We start from the raw sequence: 12,672 nt of genomic DNA, 5'->3' as shown, positions 1-12,672 counted from the left end.
TGCTGGCCAGAGCGCAATGCGCATGCGTGGCTGCCAGAGCGCACTACGTATTCGTGGCGGCCAGAGCGCATTGCGCATGCGTGGAAGCCAGAGCGCATTGCGCATGCGTGGCGGCCAGAGCGCATTGCGCATACTTGGTAGCCATGACAGAGTGACCTCATATGGGGTGATTGGCGGGAGCCAATAGATGAGCGCGACCTCATGTGGGGTGATTGTCGAAAGCAATAGACTACGTCAGAGGCGGGGCAACCAGGCTATATAAGTACTGCCATTACCCGGGTTGTTGTTCTTTCTCATGCGTGGGGGCCAGAGCTCACTGCGCATACCTGGCGGCCAGAGCGCACATCGCATGCGTGGCAGCCAAGGCGCACTGCGCATGCCTGGCGACCAGAGCGCACTGCGCATTCGTGGCGGCCAAGGCGCACTGCGCATGCGTGGCGGCCTGAGTGCACTGCGCATGCATGGCGGCCAAGGCGCACTGCGCATGCGTGGCGGCCAGATCGCACTGCGCATTCGTGGCGGCCAGAGCGCATTGTGCATGCGTGGGGCAAGAGCGCACTGCGCATTCGTGGCGGTCAGAGCGCATTGCGCATGCGTGGCGGCCAGAACGCATTGCACATACTTGGTAGCCATGACAGAGTGACCTCATATGGGGTGAATGGCGGGAGCCAATAGACCATGTCAGAGGCGGGGTAAACAGGCTATATAAGGACTGCCATTACCCGGGTTGTTGTTCTATCTCATGCGTGACGGCCAGAGCGCATTTTGCATGCGTGGCGGCCATGACATAGTGACCTATATGGGGTGATTGGCGGGAGCCAATAGATGAGCACCACCTCATATGGGGTGATTGGTGAGAGCCAATAGATGAGCGCCACCTCATATGGGGACTGCCATTACCCGGGTTGTTGTTCTTTCTCATGCGTGGCGGCCAGAGCGCACTGCGCATGCGTGTCGGCCAGAGCGCACTGCGCATGCGTCGCGGCCAGAGCGCACTGCGCATGCGTGGGGGCCAGAGCGCATTGTGCATGCGTGGCGGGCAGAGCACACTGCGCATGCCTGGCGGCCAGAGCGCACTGCGCATGCGTGGCGGCCAGAGCGCACATCGCATGCGTGGCGGCCAAGGCGCACTGCGCATGTATGGCGGCCAAGGCGCACTGCGCATGCGTGGCGGCCAGAGTGCACTGCGCATTCGTGGCGGCCAGAGCGCATTGCACATACTTGGTAGCCATGACAGAGTGACCTCATATGGGGTGAATGGCGGGAGCCAATATATGAGCGCCACCTCATGTGGGGTGATTGTCGAAAGCCAATAGACCACGTCAGAGGCAGGGCAACCAGGCTATATAAGGACTGCCATTACCCGTGTTGTTGTTCTTTCTAATGCGTGGGGGCCAGAGCACACTGCGCATTCGTGGCGGCCAGAGCGCATTGCGCATTCGTGGTGGCCAGAGCGCATTGCGCATGCGTGGGGGCCAGAGCGCATTGCGCATGCGTGGGGGCCAGAGAGCATTGCGAATGCGTGGCGGCCAGAGCGCATTGCGCATGCGTGAGGGCAGAGCGCACTGCGCATTCGTGGCTGCCAGAGCGCATTGCGAATGCGTGGGGGCCAGAGCGCACTGCGCATTCGTGGCGGCCAAGGCGCAGTGCGCATGCGTGGCGGCCAGAGCGCACTGCGCATGCGTGGCGGCCAGAGCGCACTGCGCATGCGTGGGGGCCAGATCGCATTGCGCATACTTGGTAGCCATGACAGAGTGACCTCATATGGGGTGATTGGGGGGAGCCAATAGATGAGCGCGACCTCATGTGGGGTGAATGTCGAAAGCCAATAGACCACGTCAGAGGCGGGGCAACCAGGCTATATAAGGACTGCCATTACCCGGGTTGTTGTTCTTTCTGATGCGTGGCGGCCAGAGCACATTTCGCATGCGTGGCGGCCATGACAGATTGACCTATATGGGGTGATTGGCGGGAGCCAATAGATGAGCACCACCTCATATGGGGTGATTGGTGAGAGCCAATAGATGAGCGCCACCTCATATGGGGACTGCCATTACCCGGGTTGTTGTTCTTTCTCATGCGTGGCGGCCAGAGCGCACTGCGCATGCCTAGAGGCCAGAGCGCACTGCGCAAGCGTTGTGGCCAGAGCGCACTGCGCATGCGTGGGGGCCAGAGCGCACTGCACATTCATGTCGGCCAGAGCGCACTGCGCATGCGTGACGGCCAGAGCGCACTGCGCATGCGTGGCCGCCAGAGCGCACTGCGCATGCGTGTTGGCCAAGGCGCACTGCGCATGCGTGGCGACCAGAGCGCACTGCGCATTCGTGGCGGCCAAGGCGCACTGCGCATGCGTGGCGGCCAGCGCGCACTGCGCATGCGTGGGGGCCAGAGCGCACTGCGCATGCCTGGCGGCCAGAGCGCACAGCGCATGCGTGGCGACCAGAAAGCACTGCGCATTCGTGGCGGCCAAGGCACACTGCGCATGCGTGGCGGCCAGAGCGCACTGCACATGCATGGCGGCCAAGTCGCACTGCGCATGCGTGGGGGCAAGAGCGCACTGCACATTCATGTCGGCCAGAGCGCACTGCGCATGCGTGACGGCCAGAGCGCACTGCGCATGCGTGGCCGCCAGAGCGCACTGCGCATGCCTGTTTGCCAAGGCGCACTGCGCATGCGTGGCGACCAGAGCGCACTGCGCATGTGTGGCGGCCAGAGCGCACTGCACATGCATGGCAACCAAGGCGCACTGCGCATGCGTGGGGGCCAGAGCGCACTGCGCATGCCTGGCGGCCAGAGTGCACTGCGCATGCGTGGCGACCAGAACGCACTGCGCATTCGTGGCGGCCAAGGCGCACTGCGCATGCGTGGCGGCCAGAGCGCACTGCGCATGCGTGGGGGCCAGAGCGCACTGCGCATGCGTGGGGGCCAGAGCGCATTGCGCATACTTGGTAGCCATGACAGAGTGACCTCATATGGGGTGATTGGGGGGAGCCAATAGATGAGCGCGACCTCATGTGGGGTGAATGTCGAAAGCCAATAGACCACGTCAGAGGCGGGGCAACCAGGCTATATAAGGACTGCCATTACCCGGGTTGTTGTTCTTTCTGATGCGTGGCGGCCAGAGCACATTTTGCATGCGTGGCGGCCATGACAGATTGACCTATATGGGGTGATTGGCGGGAGCCAATAGATGAGCACCACCTCATATGGGGTGATTGGTGAGAGCCAATAGATGAGCGCCACCTCATATGGGGACTGCCATTACCCGGGTTGTTGTTCTTTCTCATGCGTGGCGGCCTAAGCGCACTGCGCATGCCTAGAGGCCAGAGCGCACTGCGACAGCGTTGTGGCCAGAGCGCACTGCGCATGGGTGGGGGCCAGAGCGCACTGCACATTCATGTCGGCCAGAGCGCACTGCGCATGCGTGACGGCCAGAGCGCACTGCGCATGCGTGGCCGCCAGAGCGCACTGCGCATGCGTGTTGGCCAAGGCGCACTGCGCATGCGTGGCGACCAGAGCGCACTGCGCATTCGTGGCGGCCAAGGCGCACTGCGCATGCGTGGCGGCCAGCGCGCACTGCGCATGCGTGGGGGCCAGAGCGCACTGCGCATGCCTGGCGGCCAGAGCGCACAGCGCATGCGTGGCGACCAGAACGCACTGCGCATTCGTGGCGGCCAAGGCACACTGCGCATGCGTGGTGGCCAGAGCGCACTGCACATGCATGGCGGCCAAGTCGCACTGCGCATGCGTAGCGGCCAGAGCGCACTGCACATGCATGGCGGCCAAGTCGCACTGCGCATGCGTGGGGGCAAGAGCGCACTGCGCATGCGTGTTGGCCAAGGCGCACTGCGCATGCGTGGCGGCCAGAGCGCACTGCACATGCATGGCAACCAAGGCGCACTGCGCATGCGTGGCGACCAGAGCGCACTGCGCATTCGTGGCGGCCAAGGCGCACTGCGCATGCGTGGCGGCCAGAGCGCACTGCGCATGCATGGCGGCCAAGTCGCCCTGCGCATGCGTGGCAACAGAGCGCACTGCGCATTCCTGGCGGCCAAGGTGCACTGCGCATGCGTGGCGGCCAGAGCGCACTGCGCATGTATGGCGGCCAAGGCGCACTGCGCATGTGTGGCGGCCAGAACGCACTGCGCATTCGTGGCGGCCAGAGCGCAATCCGCATGCGTGTGGGCCAGAGCGCATTGCGCATGCGTGGCGGCCAGAGCGCACTGCGCATGCCTGGTGGCCGGAGCGCACTGCGCATGCGTGGCGGCCAGAGCGCACATCGCATGCGTGGCGGCCAAGGCGCACTGCGCATGCGTGGCGACCAGAGCGAACTGCGCATTCGTGGCGGCGAAGGCGCACTGCGCATGCGTGGCGGCCAGAGCGCAATGCGCATGCATGGCGGCCAAGGTGCACTGCGCATGCGGGTCGGCAAGAGCGCACTGCGCATTCGTGCTGCCCAGAGCGCACTGCGCATGCGTGGCTGCCAGAGCGCACTACGTATTCGTGGCGGCCAGAGCGCATTGCGCATGCGTGGAAGCCAGAGTGCATTGCGCATGCGTGGCGGCCAGAGCGCATTGCGCATACTTGGTAGCCATGACAGAGTGACCTCATATGGGGTGATTGGCGGGAGCCAATAGATGAGCGCGACCTCATGTGGGGTGATTGTCGAAAGCAATAGACTACGTCAGAGGCGGGGCAACCAGGCTATATAAGTACTGCCATTACCCGGGTTGTTGTTCTTTCTCATGCGTGGGGGCCAGAGCTCACTGCGCATACCTGGCGGCCAGAGCGCACATCGCATGCGTGGCAGCCAAGGCGCACTGCGCATGCCTGGCGACCAGAGCGCACTGCGCATTCGTGGCGGCCAAGGCGCACTGCGCATGCGTGGCGGCCTGAGTGCACTGCGCATGCATGGCTGCCAAGGCGCACTGCGCATGCGTGGCGGCCAGAGCGCACTGCGCATTCGTGGCGGCCAGAGCGCATTGCGCATACTTGGTAGCCATGACAGAGTGACCTCATATGGGGTGATTGGCGGGAGCCAATAGATGAGCGCGACCTCATGTGGGGTGATTGTCGAAAGCCAATAGACCATGTCAAAGGCGGGGTAAACAGGCTATATAAGGACTGCCATTGCCCGGGTTGTTGTTCTTTCTCATGCGTGGCGGCCAGAGCGCATTTCGCATGCGTGGCGGCCATGACATAGTGACCTATATGGGGTGATTGGCGAGAGCCAATAGATGAGCACCACCTCATATGGGGTGATTGGTGAGAGCCAATAGATGAGCGCCACCTCATATGGGGACTGCCATTACCCGGGTTGTTGTTCTTTCTCATGCGTGGCGGCCAGAGCGCACTGCGCATGCGTGGAGGCCAGAGCGCACTGCGCATGCGTCGCGGCCAGAGCGCACTGCGCATGCGTGGGGGCCAGAGCGCATTGTGCATGCGTGGCGGGCAGAGCACACTGCGCATGCCTGGCGGCCAGAGCGCACTGCGCATGCGTGGCGGCCAGAGCGCACATCGCATGCGTGGCGGCTAAGGCGCACTGCGCATGCGTGGCGACAGAGCGCACTGCGCATTCATGGCGGCCAAGGCGCACTGCGCATGCTGGCGGCCAGAGCGCACTGCTCATGTATGGCGGCCAAGGCGCACTGCGCATGCGTGGCGGCCAGAGCGCATTGCGCATGTGTGGGGGCCAGAGCGCACTGCGCATTCGTGGCGGCAGAGCGCAATCCGCATGCGTGTGGGCCAGAGCGCATTGCGCATGCGTGGCGGCCAGAGCGCACTGCGCATGCCTGGCGGCCAGAGCGCACTGCGCATGCGTGGCGGCCAGAGCGCACATCGCATGCGTGGCGGCCAAGGCGCACTGCGCATGCGTGGCGACCAGAGCGAACTGCGCATTCGTGGCGGCGAAGGCGCACTGCGCATGCGTGGCGGCCAGAGCGCACTGCGCATGCATGGCGGCCAAGGTGCACTGCGCATGCGGGTCGGCAAGAGCGCACTGCGCATTCGTGCTGGCCAGAGCGCACTGCGCATGCGTGGCTGCCAGAGCGCACTACGTATTCGTGGCGGCCAGAGCGCATTGCGCATGCGTGGAAGCCAGAGCGCATTGCGCATGCGTGGCGGCCAGAGCGCATTGCGCATACTTGGTAGCCATGACAGAGTGACCTCATATGGGGTGATTGGCGGGAGCCAATAGATGAGCGCGACCTCATGTGGGGTGATTGTCGAAAGCAATAGACTACGTCAGAGGCGGGGCAACCAGGCTATATAAGTACTGCCATTACCCGGGTTGTTGTTCTTTCTCATGCGTGGGGGCCAGAGCTCACTGCGCATACCTGGCGGCCAGAGCGCACATCGCATGCGTGGCAGCCAAGGCGCACTGCGCATGCCTGGCGACCAGAGCGCACTGCGCATTCGTGGCGGCCAAGGCGCACTGCGCATGCGTGGCGGCCTGAGTGCACTGCGCATGCATGGCGGCCAAGGCGCACTGCGCATGCGTGGCGGCCAGAGCGCACTGCGCATTCGTGGCGGCCAGAGCGCATTGTGCATGCGTGGGGCAAGAGCGCACTGCGCATTCGTGGCGGTCAGAGCGCATTGCGCATGCGTGGCGGCCAGAACGCATTGCACATACTTGGTAGCCATGACAGAGTGACCTCATATGGGGTGAATGGCGGGAGCCAATAGACCATGTCAGAGGCGGGGTAAACAGGCTATATAAGGACTGCCATTACCCGGGTTGTTGTTCTATCTCATGCGTGACGGCCAGAGCGCATTTCGCATGCGTGGCGGCCATGACATAGTGACCTATATGGGGTGATTGGCGGGAGCCAATAGATGAGCACCACCTCATATGGGGTGATTGGTGAGAGCCAATAGATGAGCGTCACCTCATATGGGGACTGCCATTACCCGGGTTGTTGTTCTTTCTCATGCGTGGCGGCCAGAGCACACTGCGCATTCGTGGTGGCCAGAGCGCACTGCGCATGCGTCGCGGCCAGAGCGCACTGCGCATGCGTGGGGGCCAGAGCGCACTGCGCATGCGTGGCGGCCAGAGCGCACATCGCATGCGTGGCGGCCAAGGCGCACTGCGCATGTATGGCGGCCAAGGCGCACTGCGCATGCGTGGCGGCCAGAGTGCACTGCCTATTCGTGGCGGCCAGAGCGCATTGCGCATGTGTGGGGGCCAGAGCGCACTGCGCATTCGTGGCGGCCAGAGCGCAATCCGCATGCGTGTGGGCCAGAGCGCATTGCGCATGCGTGGCGGCCAGAGCGCACTGCGCATGCGTGGCGGCCAGAGCGCACTGCGCATGCGTGGCGGCCAGAGCGCACGTCGCATGCGTGGCGGCCAAGGCGCACTGCGCTTGCGTGGCGACCAGAGCGAACTGCGCATTCGTGGCGGCGAAGGCGCACTGCGCATGCGTGGCGGCCAGAGCGCACTGCGCATGCATGGCGGCCAAGGCGCACTGCGCATGCGGGTCGGCAAGAGCGCACTGCGCATTCGTGGCGGCCAGAGCTCACTGCGCATGCGTGGCTGCCAGAGCGCACTGCGTATTCGTGGCGGCCAGAGCGCATTGCGCATGCGTGGGGGCCAGAGCGCATTGCGCATGCGTGGCGGCCAGAGCGCATTGCGCATACTTGGTAGCCATGACAGAGTGACCTCATATGGGGTGATTGGCGGGAGCCAATAGATGAGCGCGACCTCATGTGGGGTGATTGTCGAAAGCAATAGACTACGTCAGAGGCGGGGCAACCAGGCTATATAAGGACTGCCATTACCCGGGTTGTTGTTCTTTCTCATGCGTGGCGGCCAGCGCGCATTTTGCATGCGTGGCGGCCATGACAGAGTGACCTATATGGGGTGATTAGCAGGAGCCAATAGATGAGCACCACCTCATATGGGGTGATTGGTGAGAGCCAATAGATGAGCGCCACCTCCTATGGGGACTGCAATTACCCGGGTTGTTGTTCTTTCTCATGTGTGGCGGCCAGAGCTCACTGCGCATACCTGGCGGCCAGAGCGCACATCGCATGCGTGGCAGCCAAGGCGCACTGCGCATGCCTGGCGACCAGAGCGCACTGCGCATTCGTGGCGGCCAAGGCGCACTGCGCATGCGTGGCGGCCCGAGTGCACTGCGCATGCATGGCGGCCAAGGCGCACTGCGCATGCGTGGCGGCCAGAGTGCACTGCGCATTCGTGGCGGCCAGAGCGCATTGTGCATGCGTGGGGCAAGACCGCACTGCGCATTCGTGGCGGTCAGAGCGCATTGCGCATGCGTGGCGGCCAGAGCGCATTGCACATACTTGGTAGCCATGACAGAGTGACCTCATATGGGGTGAATGGCGGGAGCCAATATATGAGCGCCACCTCATGTGGGGTGAATGTCGAAAGCCAATAGACTACGTCAGAGGCGGGGCAACCAGGCTATATAAGGACTGCCATTACCCGGGTTGTTGTTCTTTCTAATGCATGGGGGCCAGAGCACACTGCGCATTCGTGGCGGCCAGAGCGCATTGTGCATTCGTGGTGGCCAGAGCGCATTGCGCATGCGTGGGGGCCAGAGCGCACTGCGCATTCGTGGTGGCCAGAGCACATTGCGCATGCGTGGGGGCCAGAGCGCACTGCGCATGCGTGGCGACCAGAGCGCACTGCGCATGCGTGGCGGCCAGAGCGCATTGCGCATGCGTGCGGGCCAGAGCGCACTGCGCATTCGTGGCGGCCAGAGCGCATTGCGCATGCGTGGCTGCCAGAACGCACTGCGCATTCGTGGCGGACAAGGCGCACTGCGCATGCGTGGCGGCCAGAGCGCACTGCGCATGCATGGCGGCCAAGTCGCACTGCGCATGCATGGCAACCAAGGCGCACTGCGCATGCGTGGCGACCAGAGCGCACTGCGCATTCGTGGCGGCCAAGGCGCACTGCGCATGCGTGGCGGCCAGAGCGCACTGCGCATGCATGGCGGCCAAGTCGCACTGCGCATGCGTGGCGGCCAGAGCGCATTGCGCATGCGTGGCGGCCAGAGCGCATTGCGCATACTTGGTAGCCATGACAGAGTGACCTCATATGGGGTGATTGGCGGGAGCCAATAGATGAGCGCGACCTCATGTGGGGTGATTGTCGAAAGCCAATAGACCATGTCAGAGGCGGGGTAAACAGGCTATATAAGGACTGCCATTGCCCGGGTTGTTGTTCTTTCTCATGCGTGGCGGCCAGAGCGCATTTCGCATGCGTGGCGGCCATGACATAGTGAACTATATGGGGTGATTGGCGAGAGCCAATAGATGAGCACCACCTCATATGGGGTGATTGGTGAGAGCCAATAGATGAGCGCCACCTCATATGGGGACTGCCATTACCCGGGTTGTTGTTCTTTCTCATGCGTGGCGGCCAGAGCGCACTGCGCATGCGTGGAGGCCAGAGCGCACTGCGCATGCGTGGCGGCTAAGGCGCACTGCGCATGCGTGGCGACAGAGCGCACTGCGCATTCATGGCGGCCAAGGCGCACTGCGCATGCTGTCGGCCAGAGCGCACTGCGCATGCGTGGGGGCCAGAGCGCATTGTGCATGCGTGGCGGGCAGAGCACACTGCGCATGCCTGGCGGCCAGAGCGCACTGCGCATGCGTGGCGGCTAAGGCGCACTGCGCATGCGTGGCGACAGAGCGCACTGCGCATTCATGGCGGTCAAGGCGCACTGCGCATGCTGGCGGCCAGAGCGCACTGCTCATGTATGGCGGCCACGGCGCACTGAGCATGCGTGGCGGCCAGAGCGCATTGCGCATGTGTGGGGGCCAGAGCGCACTGCGCATTCGTGGCGGCAGAGCGCAATCCGCATGCGTGTGGGCCAGAGCGCATTGCGCATGCGTGGCGGCCAGAGCGCACTGCGCATGCCAGGCGGCCAGAGCGCACTGCGCATGCGTGGCGGCCAGAGCGCACATCGCATGCGTGGCGGCCAAGGCGCACTGCGCATGCGTGGCGACCAGAGCGAACTGCGCATTCGTGGCGGCGAAGGCGCACTGCGCATGTGTGGCGGCCAGAGCGCACTGCGCATGCATGGCGGCCAAGGCGCACTGCGCATGTGGGTCGGCAAGAGCGCACTGCTCATTCGTGGCGGCCAGAGCGCACTGCGCATGCGTGGCTGCCAGAGCACACTGCGTATTCGTGGCGGCCAGAGCGCATTGCGCATGCGTGGGGGCCAGAGCGCATTGCGCATGCGTGGCGGCCAGAGCGCATTGCGCATACTTGGTAGCCATGACAGAGTGACCTCATATGGGGTGATTGGCGGGAGCCAATAGATGAGCGCGACCTCATGTGGGGTGATTGTCGAAAGCAATAGACTACGTCAGAGGCGGGGCAACCAGGCTATATAAGGACTGCCATTACCCGGGTTGTTGTTCTTTCTCATGCGTGGCGGCCAGCGCGCATTTTGCATGCGTGGCGGCCATGACAGAGTGACCTATATGGGGTGATTAGCAGGAGCCAATAGATGAGCACCACCTCATATGGGGTGATTGGTGAGAGCCAATAGATGAGCGCCACCTCCTATGGGGACTGCAATTACCCGGGTTGTTGTTCTTTCTCATGTGTGGCGGCCAGAGCTCACTGCGCATACCTGGCGGCCAGAGCGCACATCGCATGCGTGGCAGCCAAGGCGCACTGCGCATGCCTGGCGACCAGAGCGCACTGCGCATTCGTGGCGGCCAAGGCGCACTGCGCATGCGTGGCGGCCCGAGTGCACTGCGCATGCATGGCGGCCAAGGCGCACTGCGCATGCGTGGTGGCCAGAGTGCACTGCGCATTCGTGGCGGCCAGAGCGCATTGTGCATGCGTGGGGCAAGACCGCACTGCGCATTCGTGGCGGTCAGAGCGCATTGCGCATGCGTGGCGGCCAGAGCGCATTGCACATACTTGGTAGCCATGACAGAGTGACCTCATATGGGGTGAATGGCGGGAGCCAATATATGAGCGCCACCTCATGTGGGGTGATTGTCGAAAGCCAATAGACTACGTCAGAGGCGGGGCAACCAGGCTATATAAGGACTGCCATTACCCGGGTTGTTGTTCTTTCTAATGCATGGGGGCCAGAGCGCACTGCGCATTCGTGGCGGCCAGAGCGCATTGCGCATTCGTGGTGGCCAGAGCGCAGTGCGCATGCGTGGGGGCCAGAGCGCACTGCGCATTCGTGGCGGCCAGAGCACATTGCGCATGCGTGGGGGCCAGAGCGCACTGCGCATGCGTGGCGACCAGAGCGCACTGCACATGCGTGGCGGCCAGAGCGCATTGCGCATGCGTGCGGGCCAGAGCGCACTGCGCATTCGTGGCGGCCAGAGCGCATTGCGCATGCGTGGCGGCCAGAGCGCATTGCGCATGCGTGGCGGCCAGAGCGCATTGCGCATACGTGGTGGTCATGATAGAGAGACCTCATATGGAGTGATTGGCGGGAGCCAATAGATGAGCGTGACCTCATATGGGGTGATTGGCGAGAGCCAATTGATGAGCGCCACCTCATATGGGGTGATTGGCGAGAGCCAATAGAGAACGTCAGAAGCGGGGCAACCAGGCTATATAAGAACTACCATTACCAGGGTTGTTGTTCTTTCTCTTGCGTGGTGGCCAGAGCGCATTGCGCATGTGTGGCGGCCAGAGCGCATTGCGAATGCGTGGCGGGCAGAGCGCACTGCGCATGCGTGACGCCCAGAGCACATTGCTCATGCGTGGAGACCAGAGCTCATTGCGCATGCGTGGCAGCCAGAGCGCACTGCGCATGCATGGCGGCCAGAGCGCATTGCGCATGTGTGGGGGCCAGAGCTCATTGCGCATGCGTGGCGGCCATGGCGCACTGCGCATGCGAGGCGGCCAGAGTGCACTGCGCATTCGTGGCGGCCAGAGCGCACTGCGCATGCGTGGGGGACAGAGCGCATTGCGCATGCGTGGCGGCCAGAGCGCACTGCGCATGACTGGCCGCCAGCGCGCACTGCGCATGCGTGGCGGCCAGAGCGCACTGCGCATTCGTGGGGGACAGAGCGCATTGCGCATGCGTGGCGGCCAGAGCGCACTGCGCATGCCTGGCGGCCAGAGTGCACTGCGCATGCGTGGCGACCAGAACGCACTGCGCATTCGTGGCGGCCAAGGCGCACTGCGCATGCGTGGCGGCCAGAGCGCACTGCGCATGCGTGGGGGTCAGAGCGCACTGCGCATGCGTGGGGGCCAGAGCGCATTGCGCATACTTGGTAGCCATGACAGAGTGACCTCATATGGGGTGATTGGGGGGAGCCAATAGATGAGCGCGACCTCATGTGGGGTGAATGTCGAAAGCCAATAGACCACGTCAGAGGCGGGGCAACCAGGCTATATAAGGACTGCCATTACCCGGGTTGTTGTTCTTTCTGATGCGTGGCAGCCAGAGCGCATTTCGCATGCGTGCGGCCATGACATAGTGACCTATATGGGGTGATTGGCGGGAGCCAATAGATGAGCACCACCTCATATGGGGTGATTGGTGAGAGCCAATAGATGAGCGCCACCTCATATGGGGATTGCCATTACCCGGGTTGTTGTTCTTTCTCATGCGTGGCGGCCAGAGCGCACTGCGCATGCCTAGAGGCCAGAGCGCACAGCGAAAGCGTTGTGGCCAGAGCGCACTGCGCATGCGTGGGGGCCAGAGCGCACTGCATATT

The sequence above is a fragment of the Sorex araneus genome, chromosome 7 (assembly GCF_027595985.1).
Source record: "Sorex araneus isolate mSorAra2 chromosome 7, mSorAra2.pri, whole genome shotgun sequence".
Taxonomy (NCBI): domain Eukaryota; kingdom Metazoa; phylum Chordata; class Mammalia; order Eulipotyphla; family Soricidae; genus Sorex; species Sorex araneus.
This window is presented reverse-complemented; position numbering follows the sequence as displayed.